Source organism: Lissotriton vulgaris, chromosome 7, assembly GCF_964263255.1.
Source record: "Lissotriton vulgaris chromosome 7, aLisVul1.2, whole genome shotgun sequence".
In the NCBI taxonomy this organism is placed as follows: Eukaryota; Metazoa; Chordata; class Amphibia; order Caudata; family Salamandridae; genus Lissotriton; species Lissotriton vulgaris.
Window position 1 is genome coordinate 547,337,941 of NC_141695.1, and position 23,560 is coordinate 547,361,500.

Genomic DNA, 23,560 nt, shown 5'->3' on the forward strand with positions numbered 1-23,560 from the left:
GTCAGTGAGATGGATTGTCTCACTTTGTTATGAAGGTGTCGAGGACGTAGGGACCTGGGGGTAATGAGCTTGCAATAAGGCACACAGGATATCACCACGTTTGTGGTGGGGCCAAACCCTCTGTCTTTTCTACAAAACTGCTGACCAACTTTGAGTGGCAGTCAAGAAACTCCATGAATGCCAGGAGTTGGTCCTTTCCTTCGGGAGACGGAGGTGGCCTGGTGGCCTCTGAGAGGTTACCAGCATTATAAAAGTAAGAATGGAAGAGTAGGACCAGCTCTCACCTGACCTTGAACCCTACACCAATAATATTCCACAGTTCTTTTCTTCTACACAAACACATATCCATTCCCGTGCTATTTACTGGTAATACTTCACAATTCCACACAACATTCCTTTACTGCCTAACCTATTGGCATTGCTAGTGCTGGTTTCGAAATGTGCTTTTGTTTATTTCCACTACTGCCTATGTGCGTAAAGAACAGCGAGGACAGGTCTTATGAACGTGTTCTTTATTTTATGCTGGTTTGTCTCATGCGTATTGTGTTGAAGAGTCGGGACACGCCTTTATTTTGATGTTCACGAACACAACTCACGAGCCGGGGGAAGAGGTTTTGTGGGAGTGGCTGCGGACTCCGCCCAAACCCACATGGTTCCTTATTCAGGCTCTTACAGTAAGTGCTTTCTACACCCTGTGAATGAGGTGGGAGGATGGGGTAGTCCGACAGTTCCTGTTTCGTCTGACATCAGTGTTTACGCAGCTACTCCACAGGTGGGGGGGGGGGGAGGTAAGATTTCCTCCATCTACAATAGTCCTGTTCCACTCCTCCCCTCTAAGTGCCCTGGGCACTCCCTTTCTCCACCCTCTCGCGCCTTCTGAGACCCTAGCAGAGACTGTCCCCAGGCAGAGAGGATGTATTCATCCTGAGTCCTTGGTACTCGAGGGGGCTGAGCTGTAGACATGGCAGGTGTGAGAGGACAGCAAGATGCCCCCTGCGACATAAGCCGGCCAGACAAATAACTCCCACCACTAGCAAGCGATATCCTGGCAGCTAAAAGCCACTAGAAGCAAAACAAGTCAGAAGGAGGAGCTGACGGGGACCTATCTGCCCCCAGGGGCAGGTGCCAACCTCGCATCAAACTGCTGCCAATACATTCGGAGAAAGGTCAATGTTTCCGCGCGCTATGGACGAAACCGGCCCGGCCGTTCCGGAGAGCAACAGGTGAGTAGTGTCACTGTTTGCCCGCACCACTTGCCCCTCGCCCCCATCTCCAGCACACACGCCAGCCCCAGGTGCGCGGGCGGCTCCCCCTCGCAGAAAGAGCATCACCGAGCTCTGCTTGGAGCAGGCGGACCTTAGAGTGTTGTCACGGAAAGCATCCCGTGAGCATCCCCCGGGGGAGCCTCAGAATAGGGCCCGGGATGTGTTTGGACAGCGCTTGTAGGACCGCCATGTATACCACTCAAAAGCTAATCTGCATTACCATGCAGGACCACCTCCCTGCTGCATCATATGCAGTGCGGCCCCATGCGTTACTACAAGCATCATATGCAGTACTAGTACTTTTGTTATCACTGGTGTGCCGCCCGCAGTACTTCTCTTAGACAATCGTTGGCACCGTCTGCAGTGCTACTGGAGGGACTACAAGCAGTGACAGCAGTTCCTGTTTCAGTATTACTTCGAGTAACACCTGGACCGCCACACCTGGTACCACCCGAAGTTCTACTATCTTCAGTTGCAGCTGCATTGCAACGTCCAGCACTTTATTCAGTGCCACCTGCAGTACTATCTATGCACACCTTACAGCGCCACCTGCCATTCCATGTACAGCAGGCCTGCACTACAACTTGTAACACCACCAGCAGTAAACCCCCGAGAATCACTGTCTGCTACCTGCATAGGCCACCTGCAGTAGAGTCTTGGATAGTACCCGCATTACCACCCCCAGTAACGCACCCATCCATGTGGAAGTATCACCTGCAGCGCTTCCAGCACTACCACCTGCCGTAAAGCGCACAGGACACCCTGCATGTTTTTGTCTGACGCACATCCATACGTGTTTGGGGTTGTTGATTTCGGGGATATTTATCTCATTGTGTGGTGGGAGAACTGTAACGAGTGATGCCATTGAACAACATACCATGGCTCAATAGAACTGGATACAACATGAGCCGACGGTATTGGGGCCGTTTCAAAGGATGATATTATCATGGGTGCAGGCCATTGCCATTAGGAAATGTTTCATGACGTGATGCTGTTGGAGATACTCGCTGGTGGACGTCTCTAGGGCATATTTAATGAGCAGTGGCGCCATCCCATGGGACTTTTCATTGTTAATGTTGGTATTTCGTGTTATCATGTTATGAGTGCTGATGCCTTATGGGAGGGTTGTTTCTGTTGCTGTGGAGTAGTTCATGAATTACCGGATTACATTTCAGATCTATTTTTACTAAGTTTTTGGCAACGTTTTTTACTTAATTTTGGTAAGAAAAACAATCATTCCAAATTTGGGTCAAGGCAACCCCCTTCTCAAAATTTGCCACTAATATACATTAATTTCTGAGAAATCTGTTAGGAAAATGACGATTAGCAAATGCACGATTTTACTTTGGTTTTTTCTATTCATTGCCCATGCACAAAATAAACGTTCACTTTATTTCGCTGAATTTTATAATGCTTTGGCTGATAGCCAGTCCAAAAGTGAGAATATTTTCAAGCTGGCAGACGGTTTGGCTCGTCTCCTGCCTGCCACAGCTGGGCCATCTCATTCGTTCCTGGGATCACTACCAGACCCCGGCAACTGCCTGGCTTCTGTCTCTCCTCTGCCCCTTGACCGGTCATCTTAAGTCTACCAAGGTCTGGATAGTTTTTTTGTTGAAGGGTGGCATTTGCAGGTTGCAGGCTGTGAGCTATCACTAAACCCCATACTTAAAGTTGGAAAATTTGAAACTATATATTCCATAGCACTCAAGATGAAGGCCAACACGTTTCTGTTCACAGCCATCGGAAGGGGAGTTGTTTTACTAAAGGCGGGGTTCCCATTTAATTTCATTTTCATTTGCACTTTTTACCCTCGCCTTTCGTGGAGACAGTGGAGAATCGTGAGTTCTTAGTGGGCAGTTATGGCAACCTTAAGAGGAATTCATGAGCTTTGTGACTGGACTTCACACATACTTTGAGAACTGGGAATGAGTATTTTTAGGAAATCTATTAGCAGCATGGTGGAATTTATGGTAGGGGTGGGCATAACTCATAATTCAGTGTAGTGTAATTAATCAATCAATCAATCAATCAATCAGACATTTGTAAAGCGCGCTACTCACCAGTGAGGGTCTCAAGGCGCTGGAGGGAGAGGAAAGACGCAGCTACTGATCGAACAGCCAGGTTTTGAGGAGTCTCCTGAAGGTCAGCAGGTCCTGGGTCTGCCGCAAGGGGATGGGGAGGGTGTTCCATGTCTTGGCAGCGAGGTGGAAGAATGATCTTCCGCGGGTGGTCACTCGGCGGATGCGTGGGACGGTTGTGAGGGCGAGGTCAGTGGAGCGAAGCTGGCGGTTCGGGGTGTAGAAGGAGTTGCTCGTTGAGATATGCTGGTCCGGCGTTCTGGAGGGCCTTGTGAGCGTGGGTGAGGAGTTTGAAGGTGATCCTCTTGTTGACCGGGAGCTAGTGCAGGTCTCTCAGGTGGGCGGTGATGTGGCAGTGGCGAGGGAGTCCAAGGATGAGGCGTGCGGAGGCGTTCTGTATTCGTTGGAGTAGTTTCTGGAGTTTGGCAGTGGTTCCCACATAGAGGGCGTCGCCGTAGTCCAGTCTGCTGCTGATGAGGGCTTGGGTGACCGTCTTTCTGGTTTCGTTGGGGACCAATCTGTAGATTTTGTGGAGCATGCGGAGGGTGTTGAAGCAGGAGGAAGAGACAGCGTTGACTTGCTGTGTCATAGAGAGCGTTGAGTCCAGGATGAACCCCAGGCTGCGTGCGTGGTTGGTGGGTGTCGGGCAGCTCCCAGCGTGGTCGGCCACCAGGAGCCATCTCACGCGCAGGGGTTGGAGCCAAGGATGAGGACCTCCGTTTTGTCAGAGTTCAGTTACAAATGGCTGGTCTTCATCCACTCTGTGACGGCCTTCATTCCCTCGTGTAGGTTGGATTTGGTGGAGGCTGGTTCCTTGTTGAGAGAAAAGATCAGGTGAGTGTTGAAGCAGGAGGAGGAGGCAGCGTTGACTTGCTGGGTCATAGAGAGCGTTGAGTCCAGGAGGAACCCCAGGTTGTGTGCGTGGTTGGTGGGTGTCGGGCAGCTCCCAGCGTGGTCGGCCACCAGGAGCCGTTTCACGTGCAGGGGTTGGAGCCAAGGATGAGGACCTCCGTTTTGTCAGAGTTCAGTTACAAATGGCTGGTCTTCATCCACTCTGCGACGGCCTTCATTCCCTCATGTAGGTTGGATTTGGTGGAGGCTGGGTCCTTGGTGAGAGAAAAGATCAGCTGGGTGTCGTCAGCATAAGAGATGGTGTTGAGGTAGTGCGCTTGGACGATGTCGCGTGCGGTGCCATGTTAATGTTGAAAAGGGTCAGGCTGAGGGTTGATCCTTGGGGTATGCCGCAGTTCATCCTGGAGGCTTCAGATTGGAAGGAGGGGAGGCGGACCCTCTGGAATCTGATGGAGAGGAAGGAGGTGATCGGGTTCAGGGTTTTGTCCCGGATCCCTTCATCGTGGAGGCTTGTGCGCAGGGTGTGGTGGCAGACGGTGTCGAAAGCGGCCGAGAGGTCTAGGAGAATGAGGACCGCTGTTTCGCCGTTGTCCAGCAGGGTCCTGATGTCATTGGTGTTGGTGCTGTGGTTGCAGCTGAAGCCTGATTGGGATTAGTCCAGGATGTTGTTCTCCTCCAGGAAGTGGGCCAGTTGTTGGTTTGCGGTATTCTCAATGACTTTCGCCAGGAATGGGAGCAGGGAGATTTGGCAAAAGTTCTTGAGGTCCTTTAGGTCTGCTTTGGGCTTTTTAAGTAGGGCATTGATTTTGGCATGTTTCCTGCTCTCCGGGAAGGTGGCAGTTTCGAAGGAGCTGTTGATGATCTTTCGGAGATGGGGTGCGATGATGGAGCTTGCTTTGTTGAAGATGTTGTGTGGGCAGGGGTCGGAGGATTAGCCGGAGTGGAAGGTGTTCATGATTTTGATGGCGTCTTCGTCATTGATGTTGTTCCAGGAGGGCAGGAGGTTGGTATGTTTGGTGGGAGTTGGGTTGGGGGTGCAGGCAGCTGCCGCCGGAGTCTGGGTGTCGAAGCTGTTGTGGATGTCAGCGATCTTGCTGTGGAAGAAGGTGGCCAGGGAGTTGCAGAGTCCTTGTGACGGTGGGATGTCATTGGAGCTGGAGTTGGGGGAGGCAAGTTCTTTCACAATGCTAAAGAGCTCTTTGCTGTTGTGTGCATTGTTGTTGATGCGTTCCTTGAAAAAGGTCATTTTGGTGGGTCGGATGAGTTGGTGGTGCTTGCGTCTGGCTTCCTTGGTGGCCGCGTGGTTGTCTGGTGTCTGGTCTTGGCGCCACTGCTTCTCGAGTCTTCGGCAGGTTTGCTTGGAAGTCTGGAGGTCCGAGTTGAACCAGATGGCTCTTGTGATGGTGCGCCTGTTAGAGGTCTTCCTGAACGGGGTGAGGATGTTGGCGCAGTTGTTGATCCATTGTCTGAAGTTGTGGGCTGCTGCGTCGGTGTCTGAGGGCTTAGATAGTGGGTCTCGGGCGAGGGTTGTGAGGAGCTGGTCTTCGGTGACTTTTTTTCCAGCTGCGGTGTGGGATTCATTGTGATTGGCTGTGCGCTGTGTGTTTCTAGAAGGAGAAGTTAATGCAGTGGTGGTGTGTCCAGTGGAGTTCGGTCGTGTGGCTGATGGTGACATGATTACTGACAGAAAAGATGGGGTTGAGCGTGTGTCCGGCGGAGTGGGTGGGAGTTGTGACAAGCTGTTTGAGTTCAAGGTTCTCAAGGTTGTCGATCAGGGTTGTGGAGTTGTTGTCCTTGGCGTTCTTGAGGTGGAAGTTCAGGTCTCCGAGGAGAATGACGTTTGTGGAGGTGAGGGCGTGCGTGCTGATGAGGTCGGCAATGGAGTCGCTGAACTGTGGTCGAGGGCCCGTGGGTCTGTAGACAAGGGTTCCTCTGAGGGTGGTGTTGTGATCGATGGGGATCTGGAAGTGTAGGTGTTGGGCCATGCTGAGGGAGTCTTCAGCATTGGTTGAGATTCTGATGGTGTTCCTGTGGAGGATGGCGATTCCTCCTCCCGGTTTGTTATTTCGGTTCCTGCGGGTGATCTTGTAGCCGTCCGGGATGGCTATGGCTATGTCGGGCGCCGAGGAGGCGTTCATCCAGGTCCTCCATCAGGAAGGTACATCCGGGGAGGTAGAATCGAGAAGGTCCCAGAGCTCGACGGCATGCTTGTGGACTGAGTGGGTGTTGAGAAGTATGCATCCGAGATTGGTGTGGCCTGCTTTGTTGGGATGGGCAGGACGCGCTGGAGTGCGCTGGCTGGTGTAGCTGCAGTTTTGGCAGGTGAATGGTCTGTGGGTGAACTTCTGGCGTCCTGGAAGCAGGTGGAGATTCGGGCGTCATTGAGTGTGTGGTGGGAGTTGGAGTCGTACCTGCGTCGGGTGTCGTGGCGTTCACTGGGGCAGGGGTCTAGCGCTGGGCACCGTCCAGGCGGGGACGGGCGCAGACTGGCTTGTCTTAGGCATGCACCGCTGTGCGCGTCCGCTGCGTGACCGTGCAGCGGTCTCCATTATGTAGGGGCGGGGGAGGGAATAGGAGCAGCATAGAGGCGGATGCGGCGTGGGCGGGAAAGACGAATGCAAAAGGACGAGCCAGGGGACAGAGAGAGGAGTCAGCTGGGCCAAAACAAAATACCAACAGGACAGAACCAAGATGAAATATAGACCAGACAAGGCAAAATACAGTGACACAATCAAATAAAATAAAGCAGAAAAAAAACAGTACCAGCAAGGTGCAGACTCGAACCCTGCCTGGGCAGACCGCAGGCACAGGACAGAACGGAGGAGCTGGCGGGAAGGAGCTGATCACTGGCCAGAATGCATTTGATTTTGCACTAAGAAATAGTGCAAAATGCAACAGAACATGAACAACTCGCGCGAGCAGCTGCTAAATATGCTCTTGGCCGTAGGATTTTCCCCCACTTTACTCCTGGCATTTGGTGCAGTTTTCTTTGCGCAAAAATGTACTGTTGTGTCCAAAAGGAACTCGAGGATGCATTTGCGCTAACAAATAGTGCTAAATCCAGCAGAATACAAATAGCAAGTGCAAGCAGCCGCTTGTGATTTCTAAATGTACTTACGTCTGTGCTAGTATTTTCTTCCCCAAATTACTCTTAATATCATGAGCAGGAGTAATTGTGGTATTATAGACAATTGTGCATCATTAACAAAATGACTCTGATTACACCCTAGCGTAATTTAAAATCCGCCTGGGTCTAATGTATTAATTTATGGACACTGCTGGAGTAATTGATTGGTGCAGACTGACAGCACTGCATGTGGAATACATAAACAGTGTAAAAAGAATTCAGGCTCACCATCACAAAAACAGCAATTGAGTTCGTGGAAATGTAGTGGGGATCTATGGGAGTGGCCAGGTCATTAACTAGAAATGTTAGGGTGGTGGCTGGCCTACGAGGAGGAATGTATGAAGAGAGTATATGCAATTCATGAAAATGAATGGAAATATGAGAGTTGTAAATGGTTAGAAGGAGGGAATTTGTGGTTACTGTGGGCAGGGCATGCGTAGTGTTTGGAAAATCCCAGAAAGTGTAAATGGAGTAAACACAGATAATTAATGGAAAGTGTGTGGGCAGGTCATTGTCAATGAGGTAATATTCACCAAAGGTCAAAGGGAATTTAGTGTAACGACAGGTCATGTGCATGGACAGCGTGGGGGAATTCATGGGGATTTTACAAGTGCGTAATGGGGAGTATGGGAACAATGGCTGGGGCTTGACAAGGAGGAACTGGTGGAAAGTGTGAGATGAATTTGTATTTGCGATTAATAGCGTAGCAGGGTTGCCATGTGTCCCATGTGTCCTAATACAAACAAGGAAAAGGTCCCTATCTCCTAGTTTTATTGTAAATAAAATGCTGTAAATGGGGTGCAGTGGGCTCCTCCTACCTCTAAGCCTGGGTGCCACTACACCTACTGCTCTACTGATTGCTAAGCCCCTGTACTTTGGTGGAAATAGTAGTTGTAGTGATTAAGGAATTCCTGGATAATGTGCAGTTAATTAATTGGAAATTCGGAGAGTAAATGGGCACTGTGGGGAATTAATAGTGTGAGTGGAAATCCATGAAGATTTGGCAGTAGTGAATGAGAATTGGGTGGGAATTTGTGGAAATTGTGAATGGAATTCATGGATGCTGACAGTTGTGTTGGAACAATTTTCAGAGTGGGAATGCTGCCATTAGTGTGACATTACTGAACTCATTAAGATTGTCCCAAAAAATCCAAGCGTCACGCAAAGACCCAGGCCCTGATTCCGAGTTCAGTTGAATCAAGGCGCTGTTTATCGCACCTCATAAATAATGATACCCCATGTTACGTACTCTATCGGGTGCAATAAATAGCGCCTATTCTGAAAGTTTGAAAAATAACATGCGGATTTTGGTGCTTAATTAATTAATTGTGGGTTTGTAATGCGCTAGAATCGACTCCCGAAGGAATATCTCTGCGCAGTATACCGCTGGGGGACCCGTCCTGGCTTTCCCTGTGAGATGGTCCCTACTGGGTATCTCCAAGGTGAAACCAGGCATCCCCGGCATATGTGGGGGCCATTGTGGAGATGAGGCAAGCTAATGCCCAGAGTTGCTGAGTGTGATCCCTGGTTAGAATAGGCACAGAGGTGAGAATTATCGAGTCCGCTGACCCTGGTTCACGACCCTGCCGCATCGGGAATTGAACCCTGGTCCCGGGCCATCCTCTGCTCTCGGGTCTGCCGCCTCTAACCAGTGAGCCACACCACTCCACCAAACACCAGATGGTATGGTTTACATTTTTTACCGTTCACTTTCCCTCTGTTAAATTTCAACAGGCTTAGCCTGTTGAAATTTAATGAAGTGTGAGGTATTCATCACACCCATTTATTAATGGGTGCATTGAATAATACCGGGAATAACATAGTTTGCTCAGGGTCAGTAAATACCAATCCTCTCATAGTCAGGCTCCAAGTGTAGAAAAGGAGCCACACATATTCAACTAGAGCGGTGCAGGTATTATCTAGTTAGTAGTTTCTTTTCGAGCACACTGCTACGTGTATTTATTTATAAAGTTTGGTGTGGTAGCACGCTGTCATTTACACACAGTACATTCTCCTTTGAAATGGCCACTTCATTTGTACAGACATATTTTACTGATAAAACTCACAAATAATAATGTGTGGACATTTGAATTCCGCAAATATCTCTCATTTGTGGAACACTAAAAAAAGTGTCTTGATTTGTTTTGATTCTATTAAAATGTAGGGCCTGATTTAGATTTTGTTGGACGGGTACCTCCGTCACAGCGGGAACGGATATCCCGTCTGCCGAAATATCAATACCATAATATCCTATGGGATTCATATTTCAGCACACGGGATATCCGTCACCGTTGTGACGGAGGAACCCGTCCACCGAAATGTAAATCAGGCCCTAAGTTTCCATCACACTTCGGAATTACAAAACAGTGCTTCTTTTGTGCTTTCATGACTGTTGATATATTTTGAAATTTGCACATTTATAGGTATTCATCATAATTTGTTGTGTGTTTGAAAAAAGAAACACCTTACAACCTTTCCTTGCACACCAGCAAGATTATCACATAGTTCACTTTTCAAAATACTCTAATTTTGCAATTTGACAAAGAAAAATAAACATCAATCAGCATATTAAAAGGATAAACAGCAATTTGTCAGAGGAAATAGCCTGGCATTTGACGTATGCCTTGAATGTACAGCAAATGTGACAAGATAAAACCTACGTTTAAAGGCATCTTCATTGCTCATTCAACTTCAGAATTCCAGCATGGGTGTTTTGGGAGTGCTGCAGCACCCCTGCACCCTTACTCCCAGCACCTATGGATGTTGCATGTACGGTTCATGGATTCAGAACAAAAATCAATAGCTTTACAAGGTGTCGCTGAGTATTTAAGAGAAATTCATTGACAATGCGGGAGGAACAGATAGTTGATGGAGCCTGGAGGAAGTGTGGAGTCACTGAGAAAGTGCTGTGGGAGTTATAGGGATGCTCATTGACAATACAACCCATGCATGAACATGGTGGATGGATGACAAACACTGGGGCCATTCACTGGCATCAGGGAAGAGGTTTGTTTTGTTGAATTGAAAAGTTGGCCATGTGGAATTGACTCTGTCGATGATGAGACTCGGTTTGTGACCTAAGGATGTGCTTGGTTGGCAGAGTGCGGGAGGCTTGTGTTTGCATGCATGTTGGCTTTGAACAAAGAAGCTCAGTTGGTTTTGAATCATGGCTGACTGTACAGAGAGGTGTAGGTGGCATTAGCTTCATAGAGAGGAATGGTTGGTTTTGGCTTAGTATAGCGAGCCTTAGTTCGTTCTGAAGGCTCGCTGGTTGTGAATAAAGCGTGAGCTGGTTTTGAAGTGTGTGTAGCTCATTAGGCTTAGATTGTGTTGAAGTGTTGGTGACTCTACTTAGAGGTGTGTCCTCGGCATCCTCTCCAGAAAGTCTGAGTTAATTTTTTGAAACTCATAGGTTCCATACAAAAAGCTCAGATGAAGGTGGAATTTGGTCGCTTCTGTTAGGAGAGGCTTATATATGTTTGAAGCATAGTTGCCTCTACACAGAAAAGCCTAGAGAAACCTGAAGCTTGGTTGATGAAGAAAGACTCTGTTTGGTTTATAGCTCTATTTCTAGGAGTTGGTAGGGTCTATGGACGTGTCCTATTGAAGCCACATTTTATTGCACTGTGTACAAAGAAGACGCCAATTGGTCTGAAGTTCGACAGAATCTATTTACAGAAGCTCATTTGGTTGAAGTTCTCTGTTGTCTCGTTGCAGAAAAGTCCCATTGAAGTCCGTGTCATAAGCCTCTACACGGACAGACTTGTTTGGTTCGGCTGCTCGGTTGGCAGTCTGCTAAAAAGCTTAGATTTGTCTGGAGCTCGAGTTAATGTATACACAGAAGCTCAGTTAGTTTACGTTCTATGTTGTCTCAGTGCAGAAGAAACACTTGTTTGGTTCTAAAGCTAGGTTGACTGTCTGCCGAAAAACTTAGGCTAGGCTGGTTTCTTGCTTATTTGGCTCTGTACAGAAAGGCTCAGTTGGTTCTGACGCTCAGTTGTCTGTACACAGCAGGTCAGCTGGTTTTGAAGCGCCTTTGGTGAGGTGCAAATTTCTATTTGCTGTACGGATAGTCTCCGTTGGGAGGGAAGGGTGGGGGGAGGGAACCAGACCACAAACTCGGTGCTGTGTGGTAAAGGCCGCTTTATTGAAACAGGTGCACATCACATAAAAAATTCCTTGGCAAACGCCTTACAAAACTAGTCCTCACTAAATAACTATACAATGACCTTTAACCTTGTCCCGCCCCTAAATTTTCCATGAACCCGCCCCCACCCATACATTACAAAATTACACCATATAGATCAATGCCTCAAAACATAAACACTTTAAATTCAACCCATCCGTTCAACCACTTCCCCTGCCTGCTTCTTTACCCCTGTCAAACCCTGAACATGCGTGATCGAACTATCACATAACTTGCCTACCCTTTCTATGATGATAATCTATATCCAACAATAACCTAACAAACTTTGTCAACTTTGACCAAAACTTCCAATAATCCCCGCCACCCAGAAAACAGGGAGGGAGCGAAACTGACCCCCCTTTCTGCCCCCCAACTAGAGCCACTGGTTGTCCTCTAATCAGAATGCTCCTGAACCTTCAGACATCTCTCCAGCACCTCCCTAATCTCCAACAAGTAGAGATCCATGCCCATCCTCGATAAATGCACCCCATCACCTCTGAAAAACTCCACAGTCTCAAAACGCAGCTCCTTTTGGGTAATTCTTCCAAAGCCTAGGTGACGACAGAACCTAGATATTTCCGAATTCACTTTCCTTCGGGCCCTGTCAATGTCCCTTGGGTTCAAAGCATCCCTCCAAACTCTGCGAGGGACCAACTCCGTCCACAACATATGGCACCCAGCCCACTGCTCCTTTAACCTCGACAAATTCTTCTTCATGGCCCTCATCAATACCACCCCTTTCACCTCGCACAAATCGTTCTACCCCAGATGAATCAACAAAACGTCTGGGCACCGCCCCTGCACCATCCATTTATTAAGGCACGGCAGCAATTCCTTCCTCCGCATCCCACCTTTACCTTTCCAAACGATGTTAAACAAACGATCATTAGAGCCCAACATTGCCCCAAAATAACGCTAACATGCCTGGACCTGTGCCCATTTAATAAAAGAATACCCCACAATCCAAATGGTCATTTCCTTCACCTGGGGCCCAGCCACCGAACCTGTAACGAGAAAAAAGGAATGAGACTCACACAAAAGAGGATGACGCATGCGCCTCCTCCACATTTCGTCACACGTATCGAGTGTAACAGTCTGAAGACCAGTGCCGCAGCCTCATTATGCCCCCTTGCGACCAGCCCCTGTTATGCGGTTCCGTTGCCGCCCTAATCCTGAATGAATGCGTCCCATACTCCGTCCCATCCACCCTAATTCTGACCAAAGCTTTCCACAGCACCATGCCCTTTTTCCATTAGCATGTGCAAAAACCACCTCTGACCCCAGGCTTCTTTACATACCTCGCCATCAACGTGCCCACCGCAGTGGGCATGTTGTGGCTGGCACCGATGCTTCCAACCTGACCCCCTTTCCTACACCCCTCTGGTCCATTTTTGAACTTGCCAACCAGATATGTATGCCGTCCTCCCCATGTACACCTCTTCCCAACGCACTCGATTCTTGACCTTGCTGCCCAGTAGTTCAGAAACCCTGAAAGCCCCAAAAAACATCCATACCATAAGGGTGGAGAAAAAAACATGCTTCAAAACCCTCCCCACAGACTACCGGTAGTGCTTCCAATATCTGCGCACGCTTCTGCCAAGAGAGGGGGCGCCGCACTGCTCTCTCCCCCCTTTTCCCTAGCCCAACCTTCCAACATCCTCCTACCCACTTCTCCTGCCGACTGAGTGTACCCCCACAGAAGTTTCCCCATGACCGCAATGACCGCCAACTTGCCAGCAATAGTAACTTTCATAAGACCTTTGTCAATGAGTGTCAGAATAAACTGTATTACATCTTCAGACCGACGGCAGACCTCTGCCCTTTTACCTGCCCCGGATGCCAAAAAATCTCTCCAGGCCAGTTGATATGCTACCCATGTTGACGCCGACAGAGAACCTACCAGCAGTTGTAGCACCCTATGTTGCCTACATACCAAAGGTGTTCCGGCATCAGGGTAGCTGTCCTGTCTGCCTCCTTGGCCAGCCCACGGAATCTCACCCACTGCGAACGAGATAAAGCATCCGCTATGTCATTGTCCACACAAGGTATATGCAATGCCCTGAAAGCAATGTTGTGTCTGAGACAACCAAGCACAAAAACCCGCAACAGTTTCAGAACTTGCTCCTCTCTGGCGAAATGTATGTTAATGACCTCCACTACCGCCATATTGTCAACCTGAAACAACACTTTTTTGTGCGCCAGCTGCTCGCCCCACAGTGTCAAAGCTACCAGTAACGGGAAAAGCTCAAGGAATGCTATGCTCCTCCCACCATCCTTCCACTGCCACGGCCACTGCTCCGCGTACCACCTGCCCTGCCAATACACACCAAATCCTTCGCCGCCTGCCGCATCTGAAAAGCTTTGCACATCCCACTGTACGTCCTTCGACCTCACCAAAGGCACTCCATTAAAAGACTGCAGAAAAACCGCCCACATGCGCAAATCCTCCTTCACTCCTGCTGATAAGCGAACATGGTGGTGAGGTAGCTGCCTTCCTCCCAACAGCCTGCAAAACGTCCTCCCTGCTCTGACCACCCTGCATGCGAAGTTAAGATGACCCAGAAGCACCTGAATGTCTTTCACTGTCACTTTCTGTTGAGACAACATCCTGTCTAACAACTACATCATTTTAACGAGCCCGCATTGCCACAGAGGCAATCTCAATCCCTAGGAAGGCCATAGCCGTACAAGGACCCATTGTCTTCTCGGGAGCCAGCGGCATCCCCATGTCACTCATGAGCTCATGGAAGTTGTCCAGGGCTGCCCGGCACTCTGTGGAGCCTGGTGCACCGACAAAGAAGAAATCATCCAGGTAATGTGTCACCTATGTGTGACCTGAACGCTTCATGAAGTGCCACTGTAAAAACGTGCTAAAGCATTCGAATAAAGCACATGACATAGAACAACCCATCAGTAAAGCTATATCCATGTACCATTACCCTCGAAATGGATACCCAGAAACTCCCAATCATCTGGATGAACTGGCAGCAACCGAAAAGCTTTGGGCCCAGCCCCCTAAGGCCCCTTGCCTCCCCTATTATTCTAGAATTGCTGAGCTGTACTAGGGGCATTGCTGCTTCCTTGCTGCCTTTGCTGGGTACCCTGTGGATTGACGCCCCAACAATTAACAAGGGGGTTGCGCTTTCCACATTTAGAACACTCATGGCGGAACTTACAGTATTCCCTTGTGCACAGGCCTTCGTTAAAGTCCCAGCACGCTCCAGTCCCTGTCTGTGTTGTCGCAGCGCTTCCCACCCCTCCCCGGGTGGGCTTCCCCTGAAAGGGCCGATATACCAGCGGTAAGCCGCTAGCTGTGAACACCGTCTTACCGCCTGTGGCGGACCCCATTGTGTGTTGCCACAAATCTGTATCCAGTTTCCCCCACTTCGCCTCTGGGTCCCATGCCATGTGGGCCCGAAACTCCTCATCACATTGAGACCAAGCGTATCCACCCCCTGTGAACTGCGCCTTCCTAATGACGTCCATGTATTTAAACAATGCCACACAGCGCTCGGGGAACTTTTCGCAGTAAACACTAGCGTAAATTAGAAATGCTGCCGTCCAATTCTCTATAGTCACCGGCACCTTAGGCCTTTTGGCCAGCTCATACTCCTCCTCCTTAGAGCCCTCTTTGGACCTCACCTTCCTGTGTAGCAGCTTCAGTAGCTCTACATATTCTCCTTTCCAGATACGTACCTTGGTGGCGAGCATTAGATGCGCCCCAAATGGTTTTGTCACCCCCATATACAGCAGTTTTTAAATCTTTAGCTCCTTAATTGGCAACGGCTCTTTGCCCCCCCCCCCCAGTAGTTCCTTTGTTTGACAGCGCTCCTTGCCCCTACAGCAGCCTCTGTATTGGTTCCGGTCTCCACCTTCGCGCCCTGCCCTGCCCCTCCGCCCACCGTCCCTACTCCAGTATCCCTGACATATTTTCCTTTATGCAGTCTCCCCTCAGTCCCCACGCTCTCCTCATTTCCTGTCCCCACAGACACCATGTTTGGTTTGGCCTGTAGTCTAAGGATCTCACCTGGCTTTAAGGAGGGTGCCTGGACGGGCGCCGGCCGCCATGCCACTCCGATGGGCTGTCCTCTCTCCTGGCTCTAGCCGCCGTTGCTTTTCTCTCTGACACTTTCATAGGTGCCTGTAAAATACTATGAAGAACATGAGACGACCTCCCCCCTCTTCAAACCCCTCCCTTCCCCTTCCTCTGGGCTGTGCTCGTCGTAATCCAGAACAATAGGCTCCTCTGCCTGAAACATCTCTGTTGAAAAATTCACTTCCAGGGCCTTACCGAGCCCAACCTGCCCTATGCCGGCCTCATCGGGCCCATCATGTCCTCGGTGCGGGGGAGCCGGCTGTTCCCGCCAATACTCCCCCATGCGTTGCCGCCACTGAAAATCCATCTCTTCTGATAAAGCTGGCAATCTCGTGGTGCGTGTGGTTGGGGCCAGCGAGGTCGTGCTGGACCTTCTTGCCCTGGCCGCGCCAGGATCCCCCACAGGTACAGGCTACTCCGTGCAGGGCTCTACCCTCCCTTCTCCTCGACGTACATGGGCCACACCCCGCCCTACCGAGTCTGCCACATCGCGCCGCTCCCTTACCTGTAAAGCAAAAGGTTGGACTGGTGTGCTGGGCCCCATACTCCTGCCTATAGACCCCTCACTTCGCAAAACCGCTGAACACTCCCAGGCCCTCCTGCCCGTGACCTGCCCTGACCTACACGTACTCACCAAGGTGGGGTGGGAATCCCCCATCCTCCTCCCCACTCCACTCCAACATTGCCTGCACCACCACCGAGGTGGGTCCCAGGGGCCCGCCTGCCCCCCCCACAACTGCCCCCCAAATCCCTCGGGCGCCCCCCCTCCCCCCCCCCCCCACAGCCCCATTCCCCAGAAATGGACCGCTGGGCCCCCCAAAACCTGTCATACACTCCTGGGTGAGATGTCCCAGAACGTCTTCACCCCTTCCGATGCCCCGGACCCCTCCCGACCAGGCAGGGAAAATATCTAGGCCCTCCCATGCTGGGCCCCCGCTGGCTCCTATTCCGACTGCGGGTCTGGCTCCCCTCTAGAAAGTCTGCTCCTGTGATCTGGCCCCCCACCTGGTCCCTACTGCACGACTCAATAGCCCCAGGCCACACATTGCCTGATTGAGGGCCAAAAATGACCTCCCAGACAACCCTGTCTGTTAATAAACTAGGCATGCTCCTCCAACCCCCCACCTGAGCCCACTATCCCTCCCCCGAAGAATCCCCCCCCCCCCCCCCCCCCCAGATAGCCTCACGCCTCTCAATGAGCCCTGCGGGGAAAAAAGGAGGGGGCTGGCAATATGCCCCTCCAAATATGCGTTCCCACCCACTGTAATGTGGGCCGCTCATCCTGCTTGTCCCTAGAGTAGTTCCCTGCCCGAATCCTGCGCCTCCGGGCTGGAGATGCTGCCAGAGAACCCACCCCACCCTCCACTCCGCTGGGGATGTCGTTTGTGAAAGGCGCCCGCGCTACGTGGAAGGTCCCGCCCCCCTGCCCCCCTGCCTCCCTGCTGCCGGCGTCCGCTAACTGAGGGTTGAAAGATACCCCCGGCCGGCCCGACCTCACTTGCCGCCCGCCCCTCCGATACAAACAAGAGCGATGGGAAACGCCGTTTCCCTTAGCTTTCCCAACACAGCGGGGGCGGAAACGGCCAGATCCCCTGGCTCAAAAACCCCGCTCGGCTCTATGGCCCCCACCCGGCCACCCTCCTGCCCCCCCCCCCCCGCGGCTCCGTCCCCCACCATCCCAAACCCGCCTGCTCCCACAGGCCCTCCTCCCACTCCCGCCTGCCGTATAGCTACCGGGGCTTCCTTTTTGGAGCGAGGGAAGCCTGTTCGCTTACCGGTGACGACTTGGATCTTTAAGGGGACGTGCAGGCGGCCACAGCCGCCGCCACACCCTTGGATGCAAGTCGCGGTGAGCACGCCGGCCAGGCCACCTCACCCATACATGCCAACATTTCAGAAGAGCAAAGTGGGAGATTAAAAAAAAAAAATCGGGAGAATGTGGTCTTGAATCGGGTTACTGGCATGTATAGGCTTTGGAAGTGTGCCACTGCAGGATCGGACATTTGAAATGCAAATGCACTTTTTTCTTACCTTTCAGAAGCATGGAGTGCAATGGCAGGCAGAGAGAGGGTGATGCAAGTATAGTGCACTGGCCTGGCAGGTTGCTGGCAGTGCTTGCCCCCCCCCCACCTCCTCTCCCCCTCTCTCCCCACCCCCCTGCCCTGTGTGGCAGCCCGGGCTGAAACAGCTTCCCGGGCACACACACAGCCGCCCCTACCCCCCACCCCCAACAACTTAACAGGTCTTTAAAAGACCATTCCCTTGTTAATGACGCTTTGTTTGTTTCTCACCTATTCTAGAGCCCCTGCATCGCCACTCTGACGATTGTTGGAAGAATTAACACATTACACAATAAATACCAAGCCCTGTCAGCTGAAACCCCTGAGGAATCGGGTTTTTGCTTGCAGGAATCGGGAGGCGGGAGACTAGCCTTGAAATCGGTAGTCTCACGCCTGAATCGGGAGGGTTGGCATGTCTGACCTCACCCACTACCAGGTCCATCCGGCCCGCCTCACTTAGGAGCTGGAGGGCCTCCAAAACACGGTAGTCTTCCTGCACCATGAAAACACCCCAAGACTGCGCTCTGAAATGCTGACCAAACAACCCCTAGACACAATCACCTAAGCTCCAAAAAACAATTACCACCTAAGCTCCCCAGCCACCAGGTCACCAGAAGCTAAAATGGTGGCTGGGAGCAGGAGCCCAACCTATTTATGGTTGGGCTCCAATTGGGCTATATTTGGACTGCAACGTTTTGTAGCCCTTCGGTCGGCCGCACCACCCAAGCTCCCCTTGAGGCCAAAGCTCGACTGGTTCAGTGCAGACAGGCTTGTGTGTTTGAAGCTCAGTTGGTGAACTGTGAAGTTCAGCTGGCTGCAAAAATAAAGTCTATTGAGACAAAGCTCGCTGGCCCGACACAGAAAGACTTTTTGTTTTTGAAGCTCACTTGGTGAATTCTGAACCGTAGCTGGCTGTAAAGATAAGCTGCATTGAGGTCAAAGCTCAGGTTATACAGAAAGGTTTAGTTGCTTTTGAACAGCTGCTGAGTTTGCACAGAAAGGTTCTCTTGGGTTAATGCTCAGTTGGTTGTGTACAGAATTTCGCAGGTGGATATGTTTTGAAACTCGGTACAATAGGTTGTGAAGATGCTTAAAAAACTCTCTACAGAAAGGCTCCGTACGTTTTGAAGGTCGGTTGAATGCCTAGGAGCATGCTGCCCATGCCTGTGACACTGTGACAAGGCCATGCAGTCAGCAGGGTGACTGTTAGCTCACCCCTGGGCTTGACTCACTCACTGTGTTGTCTTACCACTGGTGGGAGGAGAGGTGGTATCGCCAGGGCCCCCAAGGCAGGCAGAGTAGAATTGCCCTCGAGCCTTTTTCAAGAAGACCAGGAGGGAGTTTCCTGAGGCCATTTTACCTCTCTGAGCCAAGCACAAGCAATGATTCGCAGATCACACCTGTGCGCATTCACCCACCTCTTCACTCACTCCTCTCCCTTCCCCCTGGTGCTTTCCTAGGCTTTCCTCTGGTGACCACTCACGTCTTTAGAAGGGCAGGAAAGGCCTGCCTGTGTCTGTCTCCACTTCCCCCACGCACTTTAATGCTTGTGGCGCTTTGCTTGAGTAGGTTTTTTTTCGGTGGCTTCCCCAGAGATGTGGGGATTTTACAGAGCGGTGGGGGAGGGGCGAGTGTGGTCTTCTCTGAATGGTTCCATATCTGCACTCGCGTAAAGCTCGCTGTCCACACTCTGCCAGGTACACTCACAATGTTTATCAGCTTTATACAGGTACAAGGTTTCAGAAAGAATCTGCTTACATGCACACCCTCCAGTCCACAAGATAATGTTCTTCCGAGCTCAGCCCATCCGCTAGCGAGCACCCAGCGTCCTGGGGCTGAGCCTCGCTCTCTCAGAACACTCTTACCCATGACACCCCCGCACCCTTCCAGGCAGCACACATACACTGCATTCACAGCACACCCACACCCCCACCTGGATGGCACAGTCGTGATCTCCGCTGGCAGATTGTGAAATGTGACTGACATTTCCTTGCTCGGAGCCTGATGCACAGCTGACTCTCTTTCAGACTTGATTCTTCTCAGAGACACTGGCTTGATACCACACATTTACTCTACAACTCACACTAGCTACAATCAGTGTGCTGTCAAATACCAGTGTGCGTCACAGACAACACCGGCCTTTTGTTGTCATATCCTATCTACTATGTAATATCTTTACCATCTGCCACCTCCCACTTATCAGTGTTATTGGACCGTAAGACATGCTGGGGGGGTGAGCGCCATGACACCGGTCCAGAGGGTCTACTGAGACTGGTGTCTAGATAGGTTGGGGTCAGGGCCGGACTCGGAACCAAAGCAGCCCTGGCAATTTTCTCAGACCAACATAGGGAAAACCTGCCTGACCCTGGAATGCCGGAAACGCTTGCTGCTATTGTTACTGGGGACCGATATCGCAGCACTCCTCTGAAACCGGTCCCAAGTAACAAAACTGGCCCCCATCCTTGCAAAACTGGTCCCCACCCTTCCAGCTCGATGCCCGGTCCGGCCAGTCCTGGGCAATAACTTGTTGGCAACACTGTCAGCTAAGAGGCCATGAGCAGAAGGGGCATATTCATGCCTGCAGTTCTCAAACAGATTATTACTCTTGAATCTATTCATATACTAAGTTGATGAGATATCTCAGGAGGTTCCTGCACTTGCTGCAGAAATGGCTGCTGAAATTAGTATGGGTTCAAATTATCTAGGGCCGAACTGGAAAGCAAAATCATCCCTCAATCAATCAATCAGCCGATTAGTAGAGCGATACCTGTCACCCGTGGGGGTATCGTAGCGCTGGCAGGGTCCAGTTGATTAGCCAAATAGCCAGGTCTTTCGGGACTTTCAGAACTCTGGAAGAGCTAGGGAGGTCCGTAGATAAAAGGGTAACTCGATATCTAGCCCCCCTGCTGTAATGGTGGACTGGTTCAACAGTAATATCTTCTGAAGTTCAAGCGCCAGGATTCCCGTGGGGTGACAGTTTTTGCGCTATATAAGTGCCTGTTACATTACATTACATTACATGTCTTCACTGCTAGGTAGGAGAAGGAGCAACCTCTACATCTGCTGCATTGGATGTGGGGGTGATGGTTACAGAAAGGGACACAGAGGGAAGGGGTCTGCTGAGCTGATGGAAGTTCAGGCAGTGGTTCAAGTAGGCGGATCCACTTGTAGGGCCTTGTATGCATGAGTCAGGAGCTTGAACGGGCATCTTTTCTGTACAAGGAGCCAGCGGAGTTCCCTGAAGTAGGGGTTTGTCTAGGGAGTTCCAGGATAATTCTGGCTGTTTAGTTCTGAATGGTCTGTAAGGTGAGCTGCGATTCCTGCATAGCAAGCGCTTCTGTAGTCCAGTCGGCTGGAGATGAGGGCCTGGTTGATGGTGTTTCTTGAGCTTTGCGGTAGTCATTTGGATATCCTACGAAGCATACGGAGGATGAAGAATCAGGAGGAGGAGACAGAGTTGACCTGACTCGTCATACTTAGCTTGTCCAGAATGATGCCTTGGTTCCACGCGCAGTCATTGGGGGTAGGAGTAGATCAGAGTTCAAAGGGCCACCAGGATGCGTCCCATCAGGAGCCTATGTTTCTGAAAATTATAACCTCTCGTCCGTGAATTATAACCTCTGTCTCGTCCCTGTTGAGTTTCAGGCAGTCGCTAATCATTCTGTTAGTGATGTCTGTCATGCAGTTGTGGAAGTTGCTCTTGGTGGTGGTGTCTTCAGAGAGGGAGAGAATAAGTTGTGTGTCGTCAGCATAGGATATCATTAATATTATACATTTGTATTTATTGAGCTCATAGCTACGCTTTGGCATCCCAGCACTAACAGCAGAACAGGGGGGAAGGTTTGATGGCTGAAAGGGTGGTATTCTGAAACAGCCAGGTTTTGAGGTGCTTTCGGAATGGGGAATGGTGAGTTTCTGAGCGTAAGTGCAGGGGAAGCGTACTCCAAAGTCTAGCTATGTTGTAGGAAAAGGAACTGCCCCCACTCCTCATCCTTTGGATCTTAGGGATGGTGGCTAAAGTCAGGTTAGCAGATCGGAGGAGTTTCCTGGGACGGTAAAAAGTGATAAGGGAGCTATTGATAGAAGGGCCTTTGCCCCAGAGGCATTTACATTTTATTCTTTCTGGGATCTGCAGCCAGTGTAAGGTCGTCAGACCTGGCTTAGCCAATTAAGTTTTAGGAATGCCAAGCAGCAACCGAGCGGCACAGTTCTGAACAACATGAAGTTTCCTTGTTGTAGATTTAGGTGCTCCCAGATATATGGAGTTACCATAGTCCAGGCGAAAGAGAACCAGGGCCTGAACCATAATTCTCCTGACCTCCCCGGGAAGGAGGGGTAGAACTTTCCCCAGCATTCTAAGAATCCCATAGCAGACTCCTGTTACTTCCACTTCTTGGTGGTCAAATTTGAGTGATTTGTCCAGCCAGACGCCTAAGCTTTTAAACTTGGACTTAGGGGTCGGTCTAGGTCCAAGGCAGGTTGGCCATGCATGTTTGAGGTCAATGTTAGACGAGTTGCCCAAGAGCATTATTTCGGTTTTTTCTCCATTGAGCCTGACACATGAGTGTTGCATCCATGTTGCCACCTTCTCCAGACAAGATTCCAGATCAGAAGGAGAATCCTGAGGATGGTCAAGGGATACTACTAACCCTGGGCAAAGCACTACTCTACGCTCGTGTAGTTTGCGAAGTTTACGCTACTTCACATTAGGCGAATTGCACGAAGCACAGTGCAAACACGCGTAGCGTGGTGTAGCTTAGTGCAGCGGTAATTTTTTGCTTGCTCGCGGTCTCAACGTCAAGTAGGGGACCACGAGCAAGCAAAATGACATTCTGGCGAGACTTTTTCCTCGTTCGCGTTCAGCAACATCAAGATACCGATCGCGAGTGTGGAAAATAAACATCCTGGCGAGATTCTCAACGCAGGGAGGTCAGGTTTCTCATTGCGAGTGGTCGCGTATGCTAGCGACCGCTCGCGATGAGAAACTACCAGTCCGCGTTGATAAAGTAATGTAAATGTAAATTGATACTTGTATAGCGCACTACGCACCCGCAAGGGTCTCAAGGCGCTTGTATGAATACTGCTGTGAAACCCATCCTGGCTTTCCCTGTGAGGTGTCCACTCCTGGGCACCCCCAAGGAGGAGGCCAGGCATCCTTAGCATTGTGGGGGCTGTTGTGGAGATTAAGCAAGCTATTACCCAGAGTTGCAGAGTGGGACTCCATGATTGGAATAGGCACCGAGGCGAGAATTATCAGGTCCATGGAATTTTGAGCCCAAGACCCGCCGAGGTGGGGAATTGAACCCTGGTCCCGGGCTAGACCTCTGCATCAGGGTCTGCCGCTCTAATCATTGAGCCACACTTCCGCTTGAGTAGAAATCTACTCGAGCGGAAGAAAATGACCGCTTGCACTGTGCAAGATGCAGTTTACACTGATTGCACAGTGCCATCAGTGAAAACTGCATCTTGCACAGTGCACAATGCAGTTCACGTAGCTACGCGTAGCGCGAAGTGCACTTCGCTTAGCTTCATGTAGCTCTACTTCGCGAACTACGTCCAGGGTTAGATACTACCAACTGAGCATCGCCCGCATATGTGGCAATTTTAATCCCATATGTCAAGATAATATCAGCAAGCGGTCTCATGTACACATTAAATAGAGTAGGGCTCGGAGATAAGCCTTAAGGGTACTCCACAACTGAGAGATAGACAACTTGAAGTTGTTTCTCCCGCAAAGATCTGGAATGTTCTATCATTTAGATAGGATTGAAGCCAGGTAATGGCTCCAACTGACACCCCAGCAATTCTAAATCTGTTAAGAAGAATGTCAAGATTAACCGAATCAAATGCGGAACTAAGATCAAGGAGGATGATAGCTACTGCTCCTCCTTGGTCA

The 23,560-nt window shown here is 50.5% G+C and overlaps 1 protein-coding gene across 2 annotated transcripts in view; it reads left to right on the forward strand.

Annotated features, from left to right (window-relative positions):
- Positions 1-878: 878 nt before the first annotated feature.
- The window catches only part of PIK3R5 (phosphoinositide-3-kinase regulatory subunit 5), a 297,464-nt gene continuing 274,782 nt past the window's right edge, over positions 879-23,560 (forward strand). For both annotated transcript variants that reach the window (XM_086930629.1, XM_086930632.1), the window contains exon 1: positions 879-1,223. The gene's annotated coding sequence lies outside the window, so the exon portion shown is untranslated. The remainder of the gene's footprint in view (positions 1,224-23,560) is intronic.